The 13,179-nt window shown below is 40.7% G+C and overlaps 1 protein-coding gene across 7 annotated transcripts in view; it reads left to right on the top strand.

The window, feature by feature from the left end:
* Positions 1 to 13,179, top strand: part of DENND5A (DENN domain containing 5A) — a 122,136-nt gene that overhangs the window by 76,133 nt on the left and 32,824 nt on the right. The gene's annotated exons all lie outside the window — the stretch shown is intronic.

The raw sequence follows: 13,179 nt of genomic DNA, 5'->3' as shown, positions 1-13,179 counted from the left end.
TAGCTAGAGGCTATGGAGCTAGCAGCTCTAGTCACTTGAGGCCTTGCCCATCTGTCACAAGTGTCTAGGCAGTCAGTTCTCAGCCCATCTCTAATCCATTTGTTGAACACCAAACACTGAAGCATGCTGATTTGAATTACTCTGGTCTCAGTTGTGACCAGGACTTGTGTCTGTTCTCATGGAATATGGAAGGAGAGTCAACTAACCCTCATTCATATGATTAATTTCAGCAAAATTGGTGTCACAGACCCTTAGGCAACTCTATGTACTCCAAATAGTCTAAACTTTTTTTTAAAATTTTTTTTTTCAACGTTTTTTATTTATTTTTGGGACAGAGAGAGACAGAGCATGAACGGGGAAGGGGCAGAGAGAGGGAGACACAGAATCGGAAACAGGCTCCAGGCTCTGAGCCATCAGCCCAGAGCCTGACGCGGGGCTCGAACTCACGGACCGCGAGATCGTGACCTGGCTGAAGTCGGACGCTTAACCGACTGCGCCACCCAGGCGCCCCAACTTTTTTTTAATGTTTGTTTATTTGTGAGAGAGAGAGAGAGAGAGAGAGAGAGAGAGAGAGAGAGAGAGAGATTCGTGAGCAGGTGAGAGGCAGAGAGAGGGAGAGACAGAATCTGAAGCAGGTTCCAGGCTCTGAACTGTCAACACAGAGCCCAACACAGGGCTTGAACTCATGGACCATGAGATCCTGACCTGAGCTGAAGTCAGATGCTTAATTGACTGAGCCACCCAGGTGCCCCTGTACTCTAAACATTCTAGAGCAGGGTTCTTGCCACTGGCCTCAGATCTCTAGCCTGGAGGACTAGTTCAGTCACCTCATTCCATCTTACACTTTAGCATCTTGAAGCAGGCTTATTGGAAAATGGTAAACACATAAATAAGGGGATATTTTAGGAGATCCTTTAAAATGCTACATTTAAAAGGGATCTTGGGGCACCTGGGTGACTCGGTTGAGCGTCTGACTTTGGCTCAGGTCATGATCTCACGGTTCGTGAGTTCAAGTCCCACATCAGACTTGCTGCTGTCAGCCTGTCAGCATGGAGCCTGCTTTGAATCATCTGTCCCCCTCTCTTTGCCCCTCCCCTGCTTGTGCTCTCCCAAAAATAAATAAATATTTTTAAAAGGGGAGGAAACGGGAAGATGGCAGAGCAGCATGGAGACTCAGGTTTTCTTGTCCCTGAAACACAGCTAGATCGCACCAAACCATTTTGCACACCTAGGAAATTGATCTGAGGATTAACACAACAATCTGCATAACTTGAGCCACAGAACTCAGCAAGTTCCCAGTGCGGAGAGGTGAACTGGGGGAGAGAAAAGCTGTGGAAGGTAGGAAGCTGTTTTTGCGGAGAGAGGGCAGAGGAAGAGCAATGGGGAGAGTGCGACAATTTGGGATCATGCGAGAAAAGCACTCCCCTGAAAGTAGTTGGAGAGAAAGAGAGAGAAAGAGTGAAAGCACTTGCAGGGGACTGAACAAGAAATCTGTTCCCCAGAACCATTGACGGAGAGAAAGGAGAGGGTTTCAATACCATTAGGATTCTATAAACAGTGGAGTACAGAGTCTGAAATTCTGGAGGTCAGTGCCTGGCAGTGTTCTGGTGAGGAAGCAGGTGAATCCCCAGGAGCAGGCACTGGGGTCTGAGGGGTCCATTTGCCACAGCGGAAGAAGCGGTTCCCATATGTGTAGAGCATTTGGCTTTCACTCCATACAGCCTCCACACAGGCAAAGGTCCCAGTGGACCCCGGAGAGCAGTCACATTTGCTGGTATTGGGACAAAGACACCAGCGTGTGGTGAAACCTGGTGCCAGCTGTTTGTTGTGATTTGCCATAATCTCTGAACCTTGCTGCTGTATGATCGCACAGACGTTCTCTGGGGCAAGCCGGCACCCAGCCATTGCTCAGTGAGACCCTCCCCAAGTTGTAGGGGTCTCTGAAATGAGGGGTTTGAAATGCATCCCCATCTGAGGTAAAACTCTGGAAGGAGGTGCTGCTTGGCAAGCTGATGGCTTGGACATGGACAGGGTAAAGGTGGGGAGTGGACAGAGTCCTGAGAAAAAGGAAGGGTGCTTGATCACAGGTTGGTGAGAGTGCAGAGTTCCTGTGCCAGAGACTAGGGAGCTGGGTGAAGCCATTTCCATCTCTCAGGTGCATGCAAGTGCATGTGCGCCACACTGATCAATCCCAGTAAGCTAAGCAGCGCTATCTACTGGAGAATGGAGCCGTTACACCACGCCCTGCCCAGCTGCACCCTCTAAGCACATCCCCTAGAAGACCAGCACAAATCTCTCTGCCTGCTTAGTGTATGGACTATAGAGTGCTTCATAGTTTGAGTTTTAGAGGAAACTGGATATAACTTCATTCGGGTTTCATTCTGTTTGCTGGTTCATTTATTTGTGCTGTTTTTTCTTTGCTTCTGTCTTTGTTTAAAGTTTTCTTTTTTTTCTTAGAAACAGAAAGAAAAAAATTTATTTTCTTTTTTGAAAATTAAAATTAAAAAAATTTTACTACATTTTTAATTAAATTTTTTAAATTCTATTTCATTTAATCTATTTCATTATATATATTTTTTTACTTTTGAAATTTTTTCTTACCTTTTTTCTTTCTTTCCCTTTTTTCTCTATTCTGTCAAGCTTCCTTCAACAAGCAGCCCAAAATACACTGAGGATCTAGCTTCCTTTATTTGATTTTTTTGTTTTGTTTTTAATTTTTTAATTTTAATTTTGTTAATTTTTTTTCTTCCTCTGAAATTATAAAATGAAGGAATTCACCCCTAAAGAAAGAACAGGAAGAAATAACAGCCAGGGGCTTACTCAACACAGATATATCTGAACTAGAATTTAGAACCACGATAATAAGAATACTACTTGGGGTTGAAAAAAAGCATAGAATCCCTTTCTGCAGAGATAAAAGAAATAAAATCATCAGGACAAAATTAAAAATGCTATAAGTGAGATGCAATCTCAAGTGGATGCCATGATGCCAAGGATAGATAAAGCAGAGTAGCAAATCAACAATATAGAAGACAAAATTATGGAGAATAATGAAACAAAAAGGGACACAAAGGGAAAAGAGCATGATACAAGACTTAGAGAACTCAGTGACACATTAAAAAGGAATAACATCTGAATCATAGGAGTCCCAGAAGATGAAGAGAGAAAAAAAGGGTCAGAAGGTTATGTGAGCAAATTATAGTGGAAAACGTTCTTAATCTGGGGAAGGACACAGATGTCAAAATCCAAGAAGCACAGATAACTCCCATTAGATTCAGCAAAAACCTGCCATCAGCAAGGCATATAGTCAAATTCACAAAATACACAGACAAGGAAAGAATTTAAGAAAGCAGCAAGGGAAAACAAAAGTCCTTAACCTATAAGGGAAGACAGATCAGATTCACAGCAGACCTATCCACAGAAACTTGGCAGGCCAGAAATGAGTGGCAAGATATATTCAACGTGCTGAATTGGAAAAATATATAGCCAAGAATTCTTTATCCAGCAATGCTATCATTCAAAATAGAGCGATAAAAGGGCGCCTGGGTGGCTTAGTCAGTTGAGTGTATGACTTTGGCTCAGGTCATGATCTCCCAGTCTGTGGGTTTGAGCCTTGCGTTGGGCTCTGTGCTGACAGCTCAGAGCCTGGAACCTGTTTCGGATTGTGTGTCTTCCTCCCACTGCTCCTCCCTGGCTTGCACTCTGTCTCTCTCTCTAAAAAATAAATAAACATTTAAAAAAAAAATTAAAAAAAAACCCCAAAACAAAATAGAGCGATAAAGAGTTTCCCAGACAAACAAAAACTAAAGGAGTTCATGATGATTAAATCAGCCCTGCAAGGAATTTTAAGGGGGACTCTCTGAGTGGAGAAAAGGCAAAAAAACCCCAAAAAGACCAAAAAGCAACAAAGACTAGAAGGACCAGAGAACATCACCAGAAACTTCAACTCTACAGGCAACACAATGGCACTAAATTTGTATCTTTCAGTGCTCACTCTAAATGTCAATGTACTAAATGCTCCAGTCAAAAGACATAGGGTATCAGAATGGATAAGAAAACCAAACCCATCTATATGCTGCTTACAAGAGACCCATTTTAGACTTAAAGGCACCTGCAGATCGAAAGCAAGGGGATACGGGGTGCCTGGGTGGCTCAGTCGGTTAAGCGTCCGACTTCAGCTCAGGTCATGATCTCATGGTTCCTGAGTTCAAGCCTCGCATTGGGCTCTGTGCTGACAGCTTGGAGCCTGGAGCCTGCTTCAGATTTGGGGTCTTCCTCTCTCTCTCTGCCCCTTGTGCACTCATGCTCTCTCTCTCTTAAACATAAATAAACATTAAAAATGTTTTTAAAAAGGTAAGGGGATGTAGAACCATCTATCATGCTAATGGTCACCAAAAGAAAGGCAGAGTAGCCATAATTATATCAGACAAGCTAGATTTTATTTTTTTATTTTTATTAAAAGAATGTTTTTTAATGTTTATTTATTTTTGAGACAATGCGAGAGACAGAGTGCAAACAGCAGAGGGGCGGACAGAGGGAGACACAGAATCTGAAGTGGGCTTCAGGCTCTGAGCTGTCAGCCCAGAGCCAGATGCAGGGCTCGAACTCACAAACCGTGAGATCATGACCTGAGCCAAAGTTGGACGCTTAACCGACTGAGCCACTCAGGCGCCCCAAGACAAGCTAGATTTTAAAATAAAGCCTGTGACAACGGATGAAGAAGGGCATTATATTATAATTAAGAGGTCTGTCCATCAAGAAGGCTTAACAATTGTAAACATTTATGCCCCCAAAGTGGAAGCACCCAAATATGTAAGTCAGTTAATCACAAACATAAAGAAACTCATTGATAATAATACCATAATAGTAAGGACTTTAACACCCAACTTAAAGTAATGGACAGATAATCTAAGCAGAAAATCAACAAGGAAACGATGGGTTTGAATGACATACTGGACCGGATGGACTTAAGACACTTTCAGAACATTTCATCCTAAAGCAACAGAATACACATTCTTTTTGAGTGCACTTGGAACATTCTCCAGAATAGATCACGTACTGGGACACAAATCAGCCCTCAACAAGTACAAAAAAAATAGAGATCATACATTGCATATTTTCAGACCACAACACTATGAAACTCAAAATCAACCACAGGAAAAAAATTGGAAAGACCCTGAATACTTGGAGATTAAACAACATACTTCTAAAAAATGAATGGTTAGCCAAGAAATTAAAGAGGAAATTAAAAAGTACATGGAAACCAATGAAAATGAAAACATGACAGCTCAAAACCTCTGGGATGCAGCAAAGACAGTCATAAGAGGGAAGCATATAGCAATCCAGGCCTTCCTAAAGAGGGAAGAAAGGTCTCAAATACACAACCTAACCTTAAACCTAAAAGAGGTAGAACAAGAACAGCAAATAAAGCCTGCAACCAGAAGAAGGGAAATAAAGATTGGAGCAGAAATCAATGATATTGAAATTTAAAAAATAAACAAAACCTTGGTAGAACACATCAATGAAACCAGCAGCTTGTTAATTCTTGGAAAGAATTAACAGAATTGATAAACCCCTATCCAGATTGGTCAAAAAGAAAAAGGAAAGGACCCAAATAAGTAAAATTACAAACGAAAGAGGAGAGATATAACCAACACCACAGAAATACAAACAATAATGAGAGAGTATTATGAGGAATTATATGCCAATAAATTGGGCAATCTGGAAGAAATGGACAAAACTAAACATAACTACCAAACATAAACTACTAAACATAAACTACCAAAACTGAAACAGGAGGAAATAGAAATTTTGAACAGACCCATAACCAGTAAAGAAATTGAATCAGTAATTAAAAATCTCCAAACAAACAAAAGTCCAGGGCTGGAAGGTTTTCCAGGGGAATTTTACCAAACATTTAAAGAAGAGTTAACACCTATTCTTTTGAAGCTGTTCCAAAAAATAGAAATGGAAGGAAAGCTTCCATACTCACTCTACGAGGCCAACATTACCTTTATTCTAAGATCAGACAAAAACCCCACTAAAAAGGAGAGCTACAGAGCCAATTTCCCTGATGAACATGGATGCAAAAATTCTCAACCAGATACTAGCAAATTAGATCCAACAATGCATTAAAAGAATTGTTCACTGCGATCAGTGGGGTTTATTCTTGGGATGTAGGGCTGGTTCAGTATTTGCAAATCAATCAATGTGATACATCACATTAATAAAAGAAAGGATAAGAACCACGTGATCCTCTTAGTACATGGAGAGAAAGCATTTGACAAAATACAGCATCCTTTCTTGATAAAAACCCTCAAGAAAGTAGGGATAGAAGGATCATAACTCACGATCATAAAAGCCATATACAAAAGACCCACCATTAATATCATCCTTGTTGGAGAAAAACTGAGAGCTTTCCCCCTAAGGTCAGGAACATGACAGGGATGTCCACTCTCTCCACTGTTACTCAACATAGTATTGGAAGTCCTAGCCTCAGCAATCAGAAAACACAAAGAAATGAAAGGCATCCAAATTGGCAGGGAGGAAGTCAAACTTTAACTCTTTGCAGATGACATGATACTCTATATGGAAAACCCAAAAGATTCCACCAAAAAGCTGCTAGAACTGATCCATGAATTCAGCAACGTTGTAGGATAATAAAATCTGTACAGAAATTGGTTGCATTTCTATACACCATTAATGAAGCAGCAGAAAGAGAAATCAAGGAATCAGTCCCATTTGCAATTGCTTCAAAACCCATAAAATACATAGAATAAACTTAACCAAAAAGGTGAAAAATCTATGCACTGAAAACTATAGAAAGCTTATGAAAGAAATTGAAGAAGACACACACAAAAAAGGAGAAACATTCCATGCTCCTGAATAGGAAGAACAAATATTGTAAAAATGTCAATCTACCCAAAGCAATCTACATATTCAATGCAATTTCTATCAAAATAATACTAGCATTCTTCACAGAGATAGAACAAAGAATCCTAAATTTGTATGGAACCAGAAAAGACCCCGAATAACCAAAGCAGTCCTGAAAAAGAAAACCAAGCCTGGAGGCATCGTAATTCTGGACTTCAAGCTGTATTACAAAGCTGTAATCATCAAGACAGTATGCTGCTGGCACAAAAACAGACACATCAATCAGTGGAACAGAATAGAGAACCTAGAAATGATCCCATAACTACATGGTCAGCTAATTTTTGACAAAGCGGGAAAGAATATCCAATGGAAGAAATTGTGTTGGGAAAACTGGACAGCAACATGCAGAAGAATGAACCTGGACCACTTTCTTACACCATACACAAAAATAAACTCAAAATGGATGAAAGATCTAAATGTAAGAAAGGAAGCCATCAAAATCCTAGGGGAGAAGACAGGAAACACCCTCTTTGACCTTAGCCTCAGCAACTTCTTACTTGACATGTCTCTGGAGGTAAGGGAAACAAAAGCAAAAATGAACTATTGGGACCTCATCAAGATAAAAAGCTTCTGCACAGCAACAGAAACAATCAGCAAAACTAAAAGGCAACCGATGGAATAGGAGAAGATATTTGCAAATGACATAGGGTAAAGGGTTAGTATCCAAGATCTATAAAGAACTTATCAAACTCAGCACCCAAAAAACAAATGACCCAGTGAAGAAGTGAGCAAAAGACATGAATAGACACTTCTCCAAAGAAGATATCCAGATGGCTAACAGACACATGAAAAAATGCTCAACATCACTGATCATCAGGGAAATACATATCAAAACCACAATGGGATACCATACTTGTCAGAATGGCTAACATTAACAACTCAGGCAATGGCAGATGTTGGCAAGGATGTGGAGAAAGGGGAACCCTTCTGCAGTGCTGGTGGGAATGCAAACTGGTGCAGCAGCACTCTGGAAAACAGTATGGAGGTTCCTCAAAAAATTAAAAATAGGGGCGCCTGGGTGGCGCAGTCGGTTAAGCGTCCGACTTCAGCCAGGTCACGATCTCGCGGTCCGTGAGTTCGAGCCCCGCGTCAGGCTCTGGGCTGATGGCTCAGAGCCTGGAGCCTGTTTCCGATTCTGTGTCTCCCTCTCTCTCTGCCCCTCCCCCGTTCATGCTCTGTCTCTCTCTGTCCAAAAATAAATAAAAAACGTTGAAAAAAAATTTAAAAAAAAAAAAAATTAAAAATAGAACTACCCTACAACCCAGCAATTTTACTACTAGGTATTTATCCAGAGGATACAAGAGTGCTCTTTTGAAGGGGCCCATGCACCCCAGTGTTTATAACAGTGCTATTGACAGTAGCCAAAGTATGGAAAAAGCCCACATGTCTGTTGACTGATGAATGGATAAAGAAGATGTGGTATGTGTGTGTGTATATATATATATATATATATATATATATATATATATATATATATATAATGGAATATTACTTGGTGATCAAAAAGAATGAACTCTTGCCATTTGCAACAATGTGGATGGAACTAGAAAGTATTAATCTTTTTTTTTTTTTAATTTTTTTTTTCAACGTTTTTTATTTATTTTTGGGACAGAGAGAGACAGAGCATGAACGGGGGAGGGGCAGAGAGAGGGAGACACAGAATCGGAAACAGGCTCCAGGCTCCGAGCCATCAGCCCAGAGCCTGACGCGGGGCTCGAACTCACGGACCGCGAGATCGTGACCTGGCTGAAGTCGGACGCTCAACCGACTGCGCCACCCAGGCGCCCCTAGAAAGTATTAATCTAAGAGAAATTAGAGAAAGACAAATATCATATGACATATATATATATCATATAATATAAATTCCACATATGAGATATAAAACAGATGAATATAAGGGAAAGGAAGTAAAAATAATACAAAAACAGAGAGGGAGATAAACCATAAGAGACTCTTACATATGGAGAACAAACTGAAGGTTGCTGGAGGGGTGTTGTGTGGGGGGATGGGCTAAATGGGCAAGGGGCATTAAGGTGGACACTTGTTGGGATAGCACTGGGTGTTACATGTAAGTGATCAATCACTAAATTCTATTCCTGAAGTCATTATTATACTATATGTTAACTAGGTCAGATTTAAATTAAATAAATAACTAAAATAGGGGGATCTTGATGGCAATCATTTCTACTCACCCACTAATTTTATAGATAAAGACATTCCTTTGATTCACCACTATATCTGCAGGGCCTAGAGTAGCACCTGGCACTTTTTTTCTTTCTTTCTTTCTTTTTTTTTTTTTTTTTGAGAGAGAAATGGGGAGGGGCAGTGAGAGATAGGGAGAGATAGAATATTAAGCAGGCTCCACACCCATCACTTAGCCTGATGCAGGGCTTGGTCTTACAACCCTGGAATACTACACAACCCTGAGATCATGACCTGAGCCAAAATCAAGAGTCGGACACTTAACTGACTGAGCCACCCAGGAGCCCCTGGAATTTTATATAAATGGAATCATACATTGTTTTCTTTCTTTCTTTTCTTTTTTGTCTTGCTTCTTTTAATCAGCATAATTACTTTGAAGTTCATTTATATTCTGTTTATTGCTGAGTAGTATTCCATTATATGGATATTACTGCAATTTATTTCTTTTCCTGTTGGTGGACGTTTGGGCTATGAACAGTTTTTGTTTTGTTTTGTTTTGTTTTACATGTTTTCTTTTCCCTTGAATAAATACCTAGGAGTGGAGTGACTAGATCATGTATGACAGGGTGCCAGTGGGGGAGGGGCAGCTGTCAGCACAGAGCCCGGCATGGGGCTCAAACTCACGAACAGTGAGATCATGACCTGAGCTGAAGTCGGACGCTCAACCAAATGAGTCACCCAGGTGCCCCTGTATGTTGACTTTTTTAAAGAAACTGACAAATTGGGGCGCCTGGGTGGCTCAGTCGGTTAAGCGTCCAACTTCAACTCAGGTCACAATCTCACGGTCCATGAGTTCGAGCCCCGCGTCGGGCTCTGGGCTGATGGCTCAGAGTCTGGAGCCTGCTTCCGATTCTGTGTCTCCCTCTCTCTCTGCCCCTCCCCCGTTCATGCTCTGTCTCTCTCTGTTTCAAAAATAAAATAAACGTTAAAAAAAAATAAAAAAAAAAAAAGAAACTGACAAATTGTCTTTCACAGCACATTTTATATTCCTGCTAGCAGTGCATAAGAATTATAGTTCCTCTACATTGTTGCTAACATTTTTTTATGGTCAGTCTTTTCAATTTTAACCCTTCTAATAGGTTTGTAGTGATATCTCATTGTGACACCACAATGAGATATCACTACAAACCTATTAGAATGTGTTGATTTGGGTCTTCCTGATGATTAATGATGTTGAACATTTCTTGGTCTGCTTATTTGGCATTCATTCATTCATTCATCTTTTCTGGTGAAATGCTTATTTAAATATTTCTCCCCTTTTTGGAGGTTGTTTTCTTATTGTTGAATTTTCCAAGTTTTTTATACATTCTTCATACAAGTACCTTATCAGATACATAATTTGCAAATATTTCCCCTACTCTGTGGCTTGTCTTTTCCTTCTCTTTACTGTTTTCTGAAGAGCAGTGTTTAAGAAAAACAGTGCTTTTAAAATGTTGATGAGGCCTGATTTAACGTTTTAAGAAAAAATGGATCAAATCTTTAAAAAAATAAATGAGACGTCTGATTGGCTCAGTTGATAGAGCATGTAACTCTTGATCTCAGGGTTATAAGTTCAAGCCCCACCTTGTGTGTAGAGAATACTTAAAAATAAAATCTTAGGTAATTTTGAAGAAGAAGACCAAAGCAGGAGGCATCACAATCCCAGACTTTAGCCTCTACTACAAAGCTGTCATCATTAAGACAACATGGTATTGGCACAAAAACAGACACATAGACCAATGGAATAGAATAGAAACCCCAGAACTAGAACCGCAAACATATGGCCAACTCATCTTCGACAAAGCAGGAAAGAACATCCAATGGAAAAAAGACAGTCTCTTTAACAAATGGTGCTGGGAGAACTGGACAGCAACATGCAGAAGGTTGAAACTAGACCACTTTCTCACACCATTCACAAAAATAAACTCAAAATGGATAAAGGACCTGAATGTGAGACAGGAAACCATCAAAACCCTAGAGGAGAAAGCAGGAAAAGACTTCTCTGACCTCAGCCGTAGCAATCTCTTACTCGACACATCCCCAAAGGCAAGGGAATTAAAAGCAAAAGTGAATTACTGGGACCTTATGAAGATAAAAAGCTGCTGCACAGCAAAGGAAACAACCAACAAAACTAAAAGGCAACCAACGGAATGGGAAAAGATATTTGCAAATGACATATCGGACAAAGGGCTAGTATCCAAAATCTATAAAGAGCTCACCAAACTCCACACCCGAAAAACAAATAACCCAGTGAAGAAATGGGCAGAAAACGTGAATAGACACTTCTCTAAAGAAGACATCCGGATGGCCAACAGGCACATGAAAAGATGCTCAACGTCGCTCCTCATCAGGGAAATACAAATCAAAACCACACTCAGATATCACCTCACGCCAGTCAGAGTGGCCAAAATGAACAAATCAGGAGACTATAGATGCTGGAGAGGATGTGGAGAAACGGGAACCCTCTTGCACTGTTGGTGGGAATGCAAATTGGTGCAGCCTCTCTGGAAAGCAGTGTGGAGGTTCCTCAGAAAATTAAAAATAGACCTACCCTATGACCCAGCAATAGCACTGCTAGGAATTTACCCAAGGGATACAGGAGTACTGATGCATAGGGGCACGTGTACCCCAATGTTTATAGCAGCACTCTCAACAATAGCCAAATTATGGAAAGAGCCTAAATGTCCATCAACTGATGAATGGATAAAGAAATTGTGGTTTATATACACAGTGGAGTACTACATGGCAACGAGAAAGAACGAAATATGGCCCTTTGTAGCAACGTGGATGGAACTGGAGAGTGTGATGCTAAGTGAAATAAGCCATACAGAGAAAGACAGATACCATATGTTTTCACTCTTATGTGGATCCTGAGAAACTTAACAGAAACCCGTGGGGGAGGGGAAGGAAAAAAAAAAAAAGAGGTTAGAGTAGGAGAGAGCCAAAGCATAAGAGACTCTTAAAAACTGAGAACAAACTGAGTGTTGATGGGGGGTGGGAGGGAGGGGAGGGTGGGTGGTGGGTATTGAGGAGGGCACCTTTTGGGATGAGCACTGGGTGTTGTATGGAAACCAATTTGACAATAAATTTCATATATTGAAAAAAAAATAAAATCTTAGGGGCACCTTGGTGGCTCATTCAGTTAAGCCTCTGACTCTTGATTTTGGCTTAGGTCATGATCTCATAGTTCCATGAGTTCAAGCCCTAAGTTGGGCACTGTGCACTGACTACATGGAACCTGCTTGGGATTCTGCCTCTCTCTCTGCCCCTTCCTGACTCGGACTCTTTGTCTCTCTCAAAATAAATAAATAAACTTTAAGAGAAATCTTAAAAAAAAGAATGGGGTCCCTGGGTAGCTCAGTTGGTTAAGTATCCAACTGTTGATTTTAGTTCAGGTCATAATCTCATGATTCATGAGATCGAGGCTTACATTGGGCTCTGCACTGACAATGTGTTGCCTGCTTGGGATTCTTTCTTTCCTCTCTCTCTGACCTTCCCTACTCACACACTCTGACTCTCAAACAAACATTTAAAAAAAGGATTATACTTTTGCTATTATATGTAAGAAATTTTTGCCTATCCAAGGTCACAGATTTTTTTTTTTTTTTTAGTGTTTATTTTGAGAGAGAGACAGAGATTGTGCATGTTTGCATGCGCATATGGCAGAGTCAAAGAGGGAGGGAGAGAGAATCCCAAGCAGGCTTCATGACCTCAGTGCAGAGCCCAGGGCAGGGCTCCATCTCACAAACTGTGAGATCATGATCTGAGTGGAAACCAAGAGTCAGATGCTTAACTGACTGAGCTACCCAGGTGCCCCACAGATTTTTTTTCCCCTCTGTATTTCTTTCTAGAAGTTTTCTATTTTCAGGCTTTATATTTAGGTCTATGATCCATTTCTTGTTTTGTTTTGTTTTAAGTTTATTTATTTTGAGAGAGAGAGCATGAGCAGGGGTTGGGCAGAGACCGAGGTAGAGAGATGATCTCAAGCAGGCTCCAAGCTCTCAACATGGAGCCCAGTGTGGGGCTTGATCACACGAACTGGGAGTTCATGACCCAAGCCAAAAT

Source organism: Neofelis nebulosa, chromosome 10 (genome assembly GCF_028018385.1).
Source record: "Neofelis nebulosa isolate mNeoNeb1 chromosome 10, mNeoNeb1.pri, whole genome shotgun sequence".
Classification (NCBI taxonomy): Eukaryota; Metazoa; Chordata; class Mammalia; order Carnivora; family Felidae; genus Neofelis; species Neofelis nebulosa.
This window is presented reverse-complemented; position numbering and strand designations above follow the sequence as displayed.